Below are 14650 nucleotides of genomic sequence, written 5' to 3' on the forward strand. Positions count from 1 at the left end.
CTGGCTTTGTGGAAACATTTGCAAAGTGCTTGGGTATCAACTATGCTAAAAGCAAATACTTGCTTTGCCTAGGGATTGGAACAGAAAACGGAAACTAGGAGAGAGCTCTGAAATCTTCACTTAGATCATTTAACTGCTACCAAAAAAAAAAAAAATGTGTTTGCCACAATGGGGTGTGTATGTTTCTTCCTAGAAATGTGGCCTTTCTTTAAAAATATAAACATGTTTATTTCCTAGCATAAGATCAAGACATTAAGCTAAAAAATTCATTTCTCACTTATTTGAAACCATTTAAAATATTTAGATTGTCTGCCTTGTTCTGATCTAATATGGAGTGTTTTATTTGAGGTTTTCTTGGTCACAGAATTACTTCCTGGTTTTGACCAAGACCTCATTGATCTATCAGTGTCCTATCTCATACTCTTTGCAACAATCCTAATACCTTTTCCTGATTCTTCACAGACAAATACGTTTATATAAAGGATATTCAAGGAATACACTGTTCTTAAAAGCACTTGCTACCAATCGAGCGATTCTTACATTTTATAGCATATTGAAATCACTTGGGAAACTAGTTAAAATGCAGATCCTGACTCAGGAGGTCTAGAGTGGAGCCTCACCCTCTGCCTTTATAGTAAGCTCCCAGGCGATGTTGAGTTCCATTCAGCAAGGTGCTGATCTACTCAGCTTTGTAGTAGGTAACTGGTTTGAAAAGTTTGTAGGATCAGGACCAGAGGTAACTGAAGCCTTGGAAATAGGTCAGTTCCTCTCCAAGAAGAAACCTGGAAAGTTTAATTGTCCAGAAATTAAGAATGAGGAATGAATACTCGTTAGAAATGAAATATGCAAGGAAAATGGTTCAGTCCCCACTACTCCATAATATGCGCTTCCCAGCTGCCATAGCTGTTTTTTTTAACATTTCTCCAGCTGTTGAAATCCAGACAACTGAGTTTACCAAATAATTATCGAAATGCTATGCACTACATTAAACACCCAGGATGTAAACGTAAATGAAGCATAACCTCCATAAGTGTCCCCCAGGGAGATTACAACACAGCAGGATAAAATCTATGATAAAAAAGATGCTTAAGTTACCAGAGGAGCAACTAACCCAGAGCTAAGAAGAATGTTTAGTCAAGCCAAAAATATCAGGAGACAATTCTTGGAAGAGATGTTGAATCCCGAAGTTTGAGCAAAAAAAAATATCTAGTTGAAGAAGAGGAAGTAAGAGTATCATTAGCAGATAATCAGCATGGGGAAACGTCTCCGTTGTGAGAATATCCCAACTCCCCACAAGATGGGAGGTGAGTCCCTCCAATAGCTCCCCTAATCCTCCACCAAAGAACTACGGAGAGGCGCCTATTCTTATCACTATTTTGTAGAGGAGAACTCTGAAGCCCAGAGGATTTATGACAGCCCAAGGCCATATCACTAAGTGGTGGCCCTGGGATTCCAACATGGGTCTGCCTGGTCGTACAGGCTTTGTTCTTTGCCTGTGCTCTGAGGACTTCAGCAACTGGGCTGTGGAATGGGAGGCAGGATTGATCTGATAAGGAATTGACATGGCATTTTTTTTAAGGATTCCAGCCTTGATTTTTCCTTCCCTCAACTAGAATTTTGCTCAATAAACAGAAAAATGACCCATCCAATCCCATGGTGATTTAAGATTTTAACAACCTTGGACAGGATCCAGTTTACAAAAAAATTTTGTCCCCTTAAAAAACTAATGATTTTACTCTCTCTTTTTTTTTTCTTTGTATATTCATTCTTCTACTTTATTTCCAAGTTTTGGGTAATTTTCTCTTAACAAAGGTAACACAGACTGTCTTCTTCACAGAAATCACCACTACTAGCTGGATCCATGGTTCTAACTGGTAGGTCACATATAGGACTATGGCATCTCACAAACCCGTTGCTAACATGCAACCAAATATTGCACAAGGTTGAACTTTCTTTTTTTTTTTTTTTAGCTTTGTACCTTTACCTTTTTTTTTCAGGAATAGAACTTAGTAATTCATCACTTACATATAACACCCAGTGCTCATCCCAGCAAGTGTCCTCCTTAATGCTCCTTGCCCATTTAGCTCATCCCCCCAACGCAACACCTCTCCAATGATCCTCAGTTTTTTCTCTGTATTTAAGAGTCTCTTATGGTTTGTCTTCCTCCCTGCCTTTATCTTATTTTTGTTTCCCTTCCCTTACGTTCATCTGTTTTGTATCTTAAATTCCACATATGAGTGAAATTATATGATACTTGTCTTTCTCTGACTTATTTTGCTTAGCATAATAGACTCTAGTTCCATCCACGTTGTTGCAAATGGCAAGATTTTATTCTTTTTGATCACCGAGTAATATTCCATTGTATATATGCCATCTTCTTTATCTGTTCATCTGTCGATAGACATTTAGGCTTTTTCCATACTTTGGCTATTGTTGATAGTGCTGCTCTAAACATTGGGGTGTATGTGCCCCTTCAAAACAGCATTCCTGTATCCTTTGGGTAAATACTTAGTAGTACAATTTCTGGGCCGTAGGGTGGTTCTATTTATAATTTTTTGAGGAAATCTCCATACTGTTTTCTAGAGTGGCCACACCAGTTTGCTAATGATTTCACTCTTGATCAGATACTTATTTATTATCTTTTTAAAGGTCTAGATTTGGAAGAATAAGATCAGACATGAAAGGCTGAGACTGGGGTCAGGGAATTGTTGACAAAGCCACAGCTAGCACTATGGAGACTTTGGGAAAAGTACAAAAAAAACCCAGAAAATAAAACGCTGACCCCTCTGGACTGTTACATCCCTACAACAGGGTTTGGTGGGGCCAGGAAATGTCTCTGGATTTCAGCCTCCACTTAGCCCCTTGTCCTGGAAAGCTTGTGTAGGATACTCACTTCCAAACGTACATGGTAGCCCCAGTGTTGGTGACTGCAGCTGGGGTACATAGTACATGGTACATGGGTGAACACAGAAACTAGATTCTGGAGACACAGTGATCTGGAAAGAAAAGCCATGGGTATAACACATACTACTTTCAGGAGTTCAACCAAGGGTGTTAAACAAGAGATGATACAGAAGCCAGACAGGTCAGCAGGGTCAAGTGGTGACTTCCTTCACCCCCTAAATAATTAGAGAGACCTGAGAAAGCTCAGAAACAGAGGAAGGGGGTGTGAGTTGAGGAAGTGGGCTTAACACACACAATAGTCAACTTTAAATTCAAAAGCACCAATTCCTCATTCTAATCCTCTCTTCAAGGAAAACAAAATCATGCGGGATTAAAAGATTCTTTGAATCTAAGACATAAACCTGATTCCTCTCAAAATAAGCACCAAGACGCAAACTTGAATAAAATAATTTACTCTTTCTATAGGTCATGATTATAAAATTGATTCTCCAATTCCTCTGGTTTCAGAAGCCCAAGAATAACAATGGGAAAATGGATTTTAAGCCACATATTTATGTAGTTATTGCTTTTTATTGATGTGTAACTTGCAGATGAGCTTCTTATCAACAATTACTATACGTGAGAAATTGCTTGTAACCAAAAACTGTGCATTCTTTCTCAACACCTCTTGTAACAGTTTCCTAACAGAAAATACTAGAAATACATCTGCTGGCAGTTCTTCTCTTCCTCTGGTAGCTGGAGAATGCGGGAGATGGACAAGTTATATTTTTTGTGGCCAAGTATTAGCAACTACATTATAAATCTAAGATCATCATTTTTATTTGAGCATAAACAAACCTAGTAAAGTCTTAAAAGCATTAACCTTCACAAAAATTATCAGGAATAAGAAGAGTTAGGGTTTTAGCTCTTCATATGCTTTATCTTTTATTGTGGGTCCCATTTCAGAAGACTCATTGAATTTTTTAGGAACCCGCCAGGCTAGTCAAAAGAAAATCACAAATCCTTAACTAACATATGCTAACTTTTCTTTGAGGAACAAAAGAAGCATCTTTGTTTGTTCCTCACCAGCAAACACCAAGCCATTTAAAAGGAGTCTTTTCAGTGGCAATGTTAGCAGGGAAATTCAATTGTATTTAATTAAGTTCTTCCCCCAAAAACTGCACACAGAAGCACTGAAGAGGTTATCAGAGGTCAGATGCCTGTCATGACTTTCTGACCCTCCCAAAATGCAAAATAAAAGATAGCGGTATCCCTGCTGGTAAGATGGGCTCCCACATTTGTGCCTCTCTCTTTCTGCTTTAATTTTATAGCAATCAGCACAATATGGCTGCTTTTTTCTGAACAATAGGACAGGCGGAAGTTAGATTTACAGCACAGGAAGGGGAAGGTGGGAGACAAGAGAGGCTCACTATGGCTTTTAAGGTTCAATAAGAACAAAACTGTGTTATCCATTAAAAAAAAAAAACCTTGAAAATCTACTTAACATTCATTGTTGTCAGAAATGGACAGATGTGCACTTCTGAAATTTCGTATTCTAGGATTATCTCAAGTTGCCAACTTTCTTATACAGCCTATTTAAACATGGTATTTAAGTGAGTAAGATTTCTTCCCTACCAAAAAGAAAGTGATATCTGGTCATGCATTCAGGAGCTCCCTGACTTTAAAACCATGAGGTACTGACATAGCAATCCTTATTTTCTAAATCTCCGTTTTCACAAGTCTGCTAACAACGTTTCCATGAGCAAATGCACTGACATGGTCAGAAGTGCTAACTGTGTTTCATGCAACCAGACAAAAGCTAATTAACCCAAATTTTATTTAGAATCTTGCATGGCTAATTACAAATGAGCCCCAGACATGGAACTTACTTCCTGAGATGTTTCATGTTTAGGAAATTGCATTCTTCAGGGACCCTGTTAGGAGAATCTTGGAATCTGGGGCCCGGAAGACATATTAAGGATCATTTAATCCAAGATCCCAGCTGATGTCTGAGCCCCTCTCTAACACTCCCCTTCTCTGTCATCCAGGCTATAGCTGGACATCCCACAAAGACTTCCGAGTCACTGTTTCCTGCAGCCATTCATTTGCAGTGGGACAACCTTTTAATAAGCAAAAATGTGAAAATTTAGACTGAGAGGAGCCTTAATTTTGAGATCAAGAGCCCCCCAATTTTAATACTGGTTCTTCAACCAACTTGGGATTTTGAGCAACCCATTTAATCTCTCCATGCTTGTGTAAATAAAAGGTAAAAATATCTGTGTGCCCATCTCTGAGTCAAGATCCTTGTGTTCAAATTTGTATGCTGTAAATTTTTTCCTGCAGGGATGTTTGGTCAGCACAAAAAATCAGCTTCAACTTGAACATCAGCTCAGATCAACTGGCAGCGGCTCCCTGGAATGTTACCAGGATGTTGAGCTTTCCCAGGGATCTTGGGAAAGAGCACCATGATTATCATGGGCACAAGCAAGTTCCAGGGTGGATGGGGAAACATATGCCCGTGTTTACCATATTAGCCCTAAGTAATGCCTAGAAAAGAGCTATGAGGAGGACATCTGGGGTCGTAACTTTGTCCAGCAAGAACAGCTGGGAGACCAGGGCACGTGAGAATTATTCCCAGAGAAGTTCTTGTTCTTAGAGTTCAGAGCAACCTTTGATCAGCAAATCAGGGCTAAAAGTAAAAGAGCCTCTAAGCTCATATCCATTCCCTGTCTTGAAAGTCAAGCACTAGGTTAAGGAGAAAGTAGGATCAGCAGTGACTGAACACATCTCAACAACCCTACAGAGTAGGTATGACAGTCTGTCTCCAGGTGAGAAAACAGAAAGATTAGCTGGCAGTCCCAGGGATACTCAGCTACTAAATCAGGAGGATTTGAATTAAGATGTTTCCTCAAAATATACCCCCAGTAGCTTTCACTATTGTTTTATTTCCCTTCGAGATAGAAGTACAGAAAAATACTCTGCTGTGTCGCTCCCACACTCTCCCGTCTATTCTAGTGCATTGCACAACTGCAGATTCCTTTACCAGTTTTATCCATTATATCAAGTGAATACGCAACTAATTAACTTGCTACATATCCAAAAATAAAACACCAATCTTGGGGCACCTGACTGGCTCAAACGGTCGACCATTTGACTTTGGCTCTGGTCATGATGTCACAGTTCATGAGTTCAAGCCCTAAGTTGGGCTCTGTGCTGACAGCTGGGAGCCTGGAGCCTACTTTGGATTCTGTGTCTCCCTCTCTCTCTGTCCCTCTTCCACTCACTCTCTCTGTCTCTCTCAAAGATAAACATTAAAAAAAATTTTTAAATCAATCTTCTAACAAGGATATATATTGAACCCTATTAATCTTTCTTAATAAGCAAACACTTTATTTATTTATTTATTTATTTATTTATTTATTTTAAATTTATTTATTTATTTTGAGAGAGACAGAGCAAGCGAGAGCACCAGCAGGGGAGGGGCAGAGAGAAGGAGACACAGAATCCCAAGCGGGCTCTGTGCCATCAGCTAGAAGACGAATGCAGGCCATCAGCACACAGACCACAAATCCGTGAGATCGTGATCAGAGCCAAGGCACTTAACCGACTGCCCCAATAAGCAAACTAATGATCAAGGAAGACTTACTTGTCGATTTTATTATGCAAAACTATAGCAGTACATTCTTCACAGAACCCTCTAATTTTCTTCCATTTGATATAGCACCGCCAGGTACTATAAAATGGAGTTCTATCCAAAAGTAAAATTACAGAAACTAAATTTCTGATAAGCACAATTGGAAAGAGAGAGAGAGAGACATAAAACTGATTGTTGGAATTCCATACCCTACTCCTACTCTAAATATAAGTCATAAAGGAGCCCAATAGTGTTTCCCCTGGTAACGGCCTGAATGACCAATGCAATGAGACCTCGCAACTAACTAGGGTGCTCTGAGTTTGTAGAGCATAATTAAGTAGATGACACAGAAACACAGGTGCCACAACTGGACTTGTTACCAAGGCAGCAAACGCCATCTGATACCCCAGCTTCATAAAGCGCATGTTCTGGAACTCTTTCTGCTCACTAACATTTTAACTAGGTCCAAATTTTTAACCTTTGAATGAGCACAAGTAAAATGTCATATGTCAGAATCAAAATGAGAATACTTTGAACATCAAGCCCTTTATTATTAAGAGCCTTGAAGCTAAACACTGAGATTCTTTTCCCTCAACTAAACAGTGATAACCAAATAAATATGATTGTAATACAAACACGTGCTGTGGTGTTTATCAGATGAGCCAGAACAAAAATTTGAGAGATACTAATCTTCCATATCAAAGAGTGAACTTGGCTTTTCTGTTCATAGGAGAGGCCGAGTTGTGTGTGAGGCGGGGAAAGCCTGGGCTCTGGAGCCTGACATGTTTCATTTGTCTCTTCCTTCCTTTGCTGGCGCTGTGATCTCCAGTGACTAATAACAAAAGCGAGCATTTATCAAACACCTACGCTGTGCCAAGCATCTACACCAGTTAGCTCTTTTAATCACAGTCTGATGAAGTAGATGTTAGGGAATTCATGTGGTAAATAAAACTTACCATGACATATGTGAAGTGATCAAGTTAAAGATGTATCTGAGAAATTAACTTTAATAATCTGAGGAAACGCCAGGCTTCACCAAGCACAACATACAAGGGCAGTGGAAACCTACGAATGTCAGACCGAATGGGTCTATAAGATGTCAGGAGCACACTGGAGTTGTATGTACCCGGTGTCACCCGAGAGAGGGCTGCATGGCCAGCAACGAAGGTAGTCCAGGCACCATAATGATAGTGGTTATAAAAACGGTGATGAATACGCCTCCTTCGGTCAAAGAGTCAGACAGCCCTGTGAGACTCCCCTGAATGAGGCGGGGGGTACTTTATGGAAATCAAGAAGAAGCAATAAAAACAAATCAATATTTAGAGGGGAGTAATTGTTTAAATTGTAAATTCCAGCATGCGTGTCTAAAAATGCCTGGGTGTCAGGGGCCCCTTTCCTTTCTTGTAGATTCTGGTCAATGAAATTAATACGTTCTATAACTGCACATTCACGTTGTCTCACATGTCCCTCAACCCACTCAACCCTGCTACTGGTAGAAAACCACAGACTGAAACACCACAGCCATTAGGTGGCCTGTTCTTTCTTTCTTTTTTTTTTTTTTTGAAAGAGAGAGAGAGAGAGAGAGAGTGGGGAGGGGCAGAGAGAGAGGGTGACAGAGGATCTGAAGCTGCCTCCATGCTGACAGCAGACAGCCTGATGGGGGGCTGGATCCCACAAACCACAAGATCATGACCTGAGCTGAAGACAGGGGCTTAAGGGACTGAGCCACCCGGGTGCCCCTAGGTGGGCTATTCTTGATGGTCTCCCCTTTTCCCAGCACTGCCCAGGAATGTGGGGCCTCCCTGGGGGGTCAGCCAGATGGTCTCTTGCGGGCATTTTCTGGAGAGTGAAGCAGGTCCTCCTTCAGGTGAGCTCGCCTCTCTGATAGGAGGTGATGCTGTGGGTTCGAATCCCAGACCCTTTGAACGCAGACCTCATGTGTCCCCAGCCACACTCCCCTAACATTGGCCCCAAATCAGTTAATACAGCCTCTGGCACATAACAAGCATCGCGTAGATGTAGCTCTTTGCTTTTTTTATTTTTAAGACAGCTGCTGAATAATCTTCTGCAAAATATCATGACAGTCTGTGACTCATACTTTACAGTAACATATGCTTTCAGAGTTTAATTTGGTTTTGAACAGGATTAAATGTGCTGAAAATCAGACCACAAGATATTCATAATGAGGGACAGAACACAATGGTCACCTTACGTGAAGAGCAATTATTTAACATGAATTCACGAATTGCTTGATGGTGTTTTCTTGTGGAGACAGGCACAGCTGTTACACTGAGAAAGTGCCAAATTTTATTCATTTTTCGCCCGTTTCCAGGAAAAGAAAACCCCCTCTGTCTTCTCTTGCAAGTATTCTTGTTCTTCTGATGGGTCCTGATGACTTTGTGGTAATTACTGAGACACCTTTGTCTTTGTTTCGAAGTGTTTTTTTTATTTTTATTTTTTTAGTTTTGATTTATTTTGAGGGAGAGAGAGAGAGAAGGAGCTGGGGAGGGGCAAAGAGAGAGGAGGACAAGGCATCTGAAGTGTGCCTGTGCTGATAGCACAGAGCCCGATGTAGGGATCGAACTCACGAACTGTGAGATCATGCCCTAAGCAGAAGTTGGACGCTTAACCGACTGAGCCACCTAGGCACTCCCAATATGTTTCTTACCAGCCTTTTTGCAACTGAGTGTGTGTTCATGTGTGTAGCTGGGGTATCATTTGGGTTGCTGGTTCTTTTATAATTAAAATGTGTGCTCTTCAATAAAGGTATGTACATTTATATAAGATAATACAGAAGTTGATATAAATGCAATGTAGGAAAAGGGTTTTGACTCGCAGAGTTTTTCAGTCGATGTGAGGAGCTGGGCAAGCCCTCAAGATCTGAGAGAGAATTCTATGAACCAAAAGGTTCAGTGCATTTTAGGGGATGACACACAGACCTGGGCCGAGCTCAACATACTAGGACAACTTCCTTGGGAGGCTGGAAATCCAGTGGTAACCAGAGAACATTTCTGCAGTGAGGTTTTAGGTTGTCTCCAATGGGGCTATGCAGGAATAATAAATTCGTGGGGACAAGACATTTTCTTGATACTGGAGAAAGCATTAAAATGGTCTGCTCCCCAAAAAGGAGCAAGTTTATTCACATACATGCCGTTTACTGCTGTATGCAGGGAGCTGAAACAGTTTGCTCCCGAGACAGCAAAGATATTTTGCCCTGAAATAACTTTACAAACATCCTAGCCACTCTGTAAGAAGAATCTACTGTTCTGTACTTTGCATGGTTCTGATTTTGTTTTCTTTTATATTGGTGACCTTGAGAACGGATTCAAAATTCTTCACTTCTCTTTTAGCCTTCCCTACCCAGAGCATTGTGTTTCAAAACTACATCACTAATGAGTCAAATATTTGTCATCACAGTAGTTACATAAAAGATATTACAACTAGTATGTGCAAGGACAAAAGATTGGTTTCTAATGTCGATGTTATTTTACTAAGAGAAAGGACTTTTCCTTCCCCCGCTCGCAAACTTGTGCCTGATAATTGTGTCTTCCTCCTAAGCAAAACCTACCTGAATGTTCCAGCTCAATGTTCCAGAACAATTCTTGTGACTAAATAAATCACCCTCCTCAACATTTAGGGGAAAGTCAACATTGAACGTCAGCTAAAAAGAGTAACATAAACATAACTTCTATCTTCTATCCCTGAAATATGACCGGTACCTGAGTAGTTTTAATGGGAAAGTCCCCTAACTTAACTGTGGCCCAGTCCATGTGTTGTAAGTGACCCAAATCAAAGTAAACTTAATGATCTGGAAGCACTAACCGGTCTCTCTGCCTCTTATCTCTCTCTTATTTCTCTCTTCCAGTCCCTCTCCCAAATTGACCAGATGGATCTTCCCGAAGACTACTTACTCGTCACGTTATTTTCCCTGGTGAGAAATCACCAAAGGTTCTCCACACTCTTTGGTTTGGCATTTAAGTCCCTCTGTGTCTTTACACAGACCACCTTCCCAGCCAGAGCCACCATTCTCCCCTAGTCAACACCCCCCCGACCCCCACCCCTACCGCATGCACACACCTCACTTATCCCACCATGCTTCACACACTCCCAGCTCCAAGCAGCATTCATAGTCTGTCCTCTGCCTTGACACACTCTTTCTCCTTATCTCTATCCAGGTCCCCATTGTAATGATCTAAGAGCCCATTAGTAACCTTTAAGTACTTTGAGAACAGAGACTGTCTTGCTTGTTTTTCAGTCCCCTCTGTAACTAAGAAGGCCTTATTCTGGGTAGATGCTTACAAATATTTCCCGGGTAGATAAATGGACGCATGCAGAGATGGATAGGAGGAAAGATGGTCAGGTTGATAGGTGGGTGGGAGGCCTGAGGAGGTAAGTGGATAAAAGGATAGATGAGCCAATGGTTGGCTGAATGAACTCATGGACTGTATCTTATTACATGAGATCCAAGTAAGAGAAAAAAAAACATCTAATAAAGTCACTTGACACTAACAAATTTGTGGAATTGAACTCTGATTCTGGTCTCATCCAACTTTGTTGTCAAAGACATTTTTAAAAGATAACTTTGCTACTCTGCCTTACAGCCAAGAGCTATTTGGAATAGTATTTATGTAGTTAGCACAGGAATGGTATTTAAATTAATCTCAATCCAGATCTATTTCTAAAGTACTACCTAACCAGATTCTCCTTTCACTGACTGGCAAAACATTTTGTTTTCTCAATAAAATGATCAAAAATCAGGTTTCTAGAATAATCAACACCTAGGCACGGGTCTTGGAGATTCCAAAGCAAGGATGGGAAAAGCCTGATATCAGCAGGCATGTGCTCTGCTTAGACAGGGGTGTGCAGCCTTCACTCAAAGCCTATAGACTCTTAGACAACACACAATGTTACCAAGATGATTTGATCTCCAACAAGCCCCAGATTGCAAGCCGCTACTTGGGTACAGCAAGAGGATCTGGCATCAACCCACGTATGCACTGCAGTAAAAACTGATGATTTACCGCCAACTGCCAAGCAGAGTGCAGGAAAACTTCTTAAAACTGTTCCAAGAAGCTCATTTCCTATATGCAACATCTCATTAAGTTTTTGGTTTGGGGTTTGGGGTGTTTTTTGTTTTTTGTTTTGGTAGCCATATTATATAACTTACTGTATATAACAGCCTCTACTGTTGACAAAAGTCTGGAGTTTTTTCTACATGTGCTTCTGGTTCTCTGAACCCATCAGTGAAACAGAGAATTCAATAGATGCGTCCCAGACAGCTGCACTAGAGGAGAGTCATTTATCCGGTCCTGGGAAACCACAGAAGACTTCCTAAAGGAAGTGCCATCCAAACCTAGCCCAGACTGACAAGTGGGGAGGCAACACATATGATGGCAGAAAGATGACGGCCATGTGCACAGAACCACACGCAATTCAGAGAAATAATTCAAAGAAATGGCAGCAGAGGGAAGAAAGGGAGGTTAGCGGCAGAAAAAAAACCTACAGGGGAAGCAGGGATTAGATGGCAAAAGAACTTATTTATATTTATATATTTGTAAAGAAGTTTGGAATTTATTCTGTACTCGGGGGGGGGGGGGGGGCTGTAGAAACTTTGAAGCCAAAGCGTGACTTTTCAAGCAAAGATACATTTTAGAGAGATCACATTTAGAGAGGCCCCAAATGTGGAGATTTTATGGGATAAAAAAGACTAGAGGCAGAGTAAGACTTAGGAGATCTTGCCGTTGATGACCGCAAGTATCCCAGTGACCCCAACTCTTGGAATGGCCCCTGCCCAGGCTGGACCCCCAGATTCTCCAATTCTGCCCACACTAGTCCTCTGGATGTGTTTATGTCCACCCCTTTCGCTGAACTTGGCTTCTCTTGCCAAGTTGCCAAGTTCTCTTGGCCTGACCTTTGCATTTTCAGAGAACCTTATCTGAGAATCAACTTTTGGTGATTTCCATCTTGGGCCTCCTCTGGGGATGCACTACCCAAGCTCTGCCTCCTAGAGCCCAAACCTGATGTCAAATCTCTGCAGCGTCCCCCCAGCAGGGATTTTACCCAAGGGGTTTTCCAGCACAAAACTGAACTTGTGGAGAGTTTTCTGCAACAAAAGCTTCCATAATTATGAAGAGCTGTCCAAAATTTATATACAGATATATATTTCGTCCACAACTGCATTTTTTGGAAATCAAAGGAAAAGTTGGAAAGGCGAAAAGGTGCACTGTACTTCATACGCACCCATTTACATGGTTGTTATCACCATAAAAACATAAAGGCATGGGGGGGGAGGGGTCGGATCCAGAGACTGATATAAAATGAGAAAAAGACAGAAGGGAGGGAAAGAATGTAGAGAGAGGTAAAGAGGCAACAAGCAGAGTAAGACCAAATACACATGAACTTTAAAATGCTTTAGAAAACAAGATGTACTGGGGCGCCTGGGTGGCGCAGTCGGTTAAGCGTCCGACTTCAGCCAGGTCACGATCTCGCGGTCCGTGAGTTCGAGCCCCGCGTCAGGCTCTGGGCTGATGGCTCAGAGCCTGGAGCCTGTTTCCGATTCTGTGTCTCCCTCTCTCTCTGCCCCTCCCCTGTTCGTGCTCTGTCTCTCTCTGTCCCAAAAATAAATAAACGTTGGGAAAAAAAAAGAAAACAAGATATACTAATATCAACAGACAATCAAAAATAGCGAAAGAACGATGTAACAACAACTTGAGGAAGCAAATATTCGCATACAGTTGAATTGTCTCAGTGCTGTTCCCAAACAACTGTTTTAGTAAACAGCACTGGGGTATGATTCCCTCTCATAACTGAAGGGTGCTTGCTGCCTGAATGTTCACAAGGATGTCTGTGCAAGGTACACATAAATTGCTAAAATTGTCGAGAGAAGAGCTTTCCAGAAGGAATGACTAATCACAAAAAGCTTCAGTCCTATTCTCTGGTCCTATCCACCTGGTACAATCATCTTCCAAAGAGGGAAATAAGATGGTCAGGAATTATGCCATTTGTATCTGAAATATATTCAATGGAGCCAGAGAGATAAATATATGTATAATGAAGTATTGAATTTGATTAGAGTCGGTATTGAATTATTAAATAAGTTCTTAAAGAAAAAAAAAAGGTGTTGTTCTGAGAGGCAAGAATGGAATAAATCTGGGAGAAAACTCTATTTTTAAAAGATCCCTTGTTCTATTCAAATCTCTTTAAACTGAGAGAAATGAATTTGAGTCCTGTGAAGGTCATGACTCAAAAAAAGAAACCCAAAACTGATTGAAAGAGGCTAATCAAGGAGAGATTTGCAGTACTTTCATGAAACAACCTTCTGAAATGGAAGAGAATTGGCCAACAAGTCCATTTTACTGAGCATCATGTTAATATATTAACAAGCCAATTATTGTTCAGCAAAAGCAATATCCCAGTTCATTCTTTTCCTCAAGGTAACGACTCTGGTCTGTGAGTTGAGAATATGAAATGATGGACTGGACACACGCCACAGAGGAAAAGTGTGGGGTAGGATTTGGGGCTTTTTACTGGTGGCAGTTCATTCATTAGAGGTTCTGAGTCTCCCGCTGGGCTCTTATTTCTAAGCCTTTTGTGTGAGATTTTCCTTTTAAAATGATACCTCAATGCAAACGTCCACATTATGTAAGAAAACACTTAGCACACGCCTAAGAAACCTGTAGAATGGTCATAGAAAGCACAGAAATATTTTAAAGCAAAAATAAAGGGAACAAAATGGAATATTTTGGGCTGCTCTGGCAGGTGGGTATTTGATGGTTGAAAACCTGCTCTCACACAAGCAGGACTGTAACTGTAACAATAGAAAAGACACTTGTGTTCCAATCATCCCGACAAAACTAAATTGCAGACCTGGGAACATTAAAAAAAAAAAAGAAGAAAGAAAGAAAGAAAGAAGGAAGGAAGAAAAAGAAACACAACACCCTTCAAAAGAAAAATAAAACAATGCTCCCAAAATAGGCCCGATTATGTGGGTCACTGCATACTGTGTATTTCCCCTGTAGCATTTTATCGTGGTTACTGTTGCCAGGGGACACTTGATGCTCTCATTATATATGTTTGTCTTTCACATCAGAGCCAGTCTTTTTCCCTTGGATGCTCCCAGAACTGTAACAGAAA

Source organism: Prionailurus viverrinus, chromosome B4 (genome assembly GCF_022837055.1).
Source record: "Prionailurus viverrinus isolate Anna chromosome B4, UM_Priviv_1.0, whole genome shotgun sequence".
In the NCBI taxonomy this organism is placed as follows: Eukaryota; Metazoa; Chordata; class Mammalia; order Carnivora; family Felidae; genus Prionailurus; species Prionailurus viverrinus.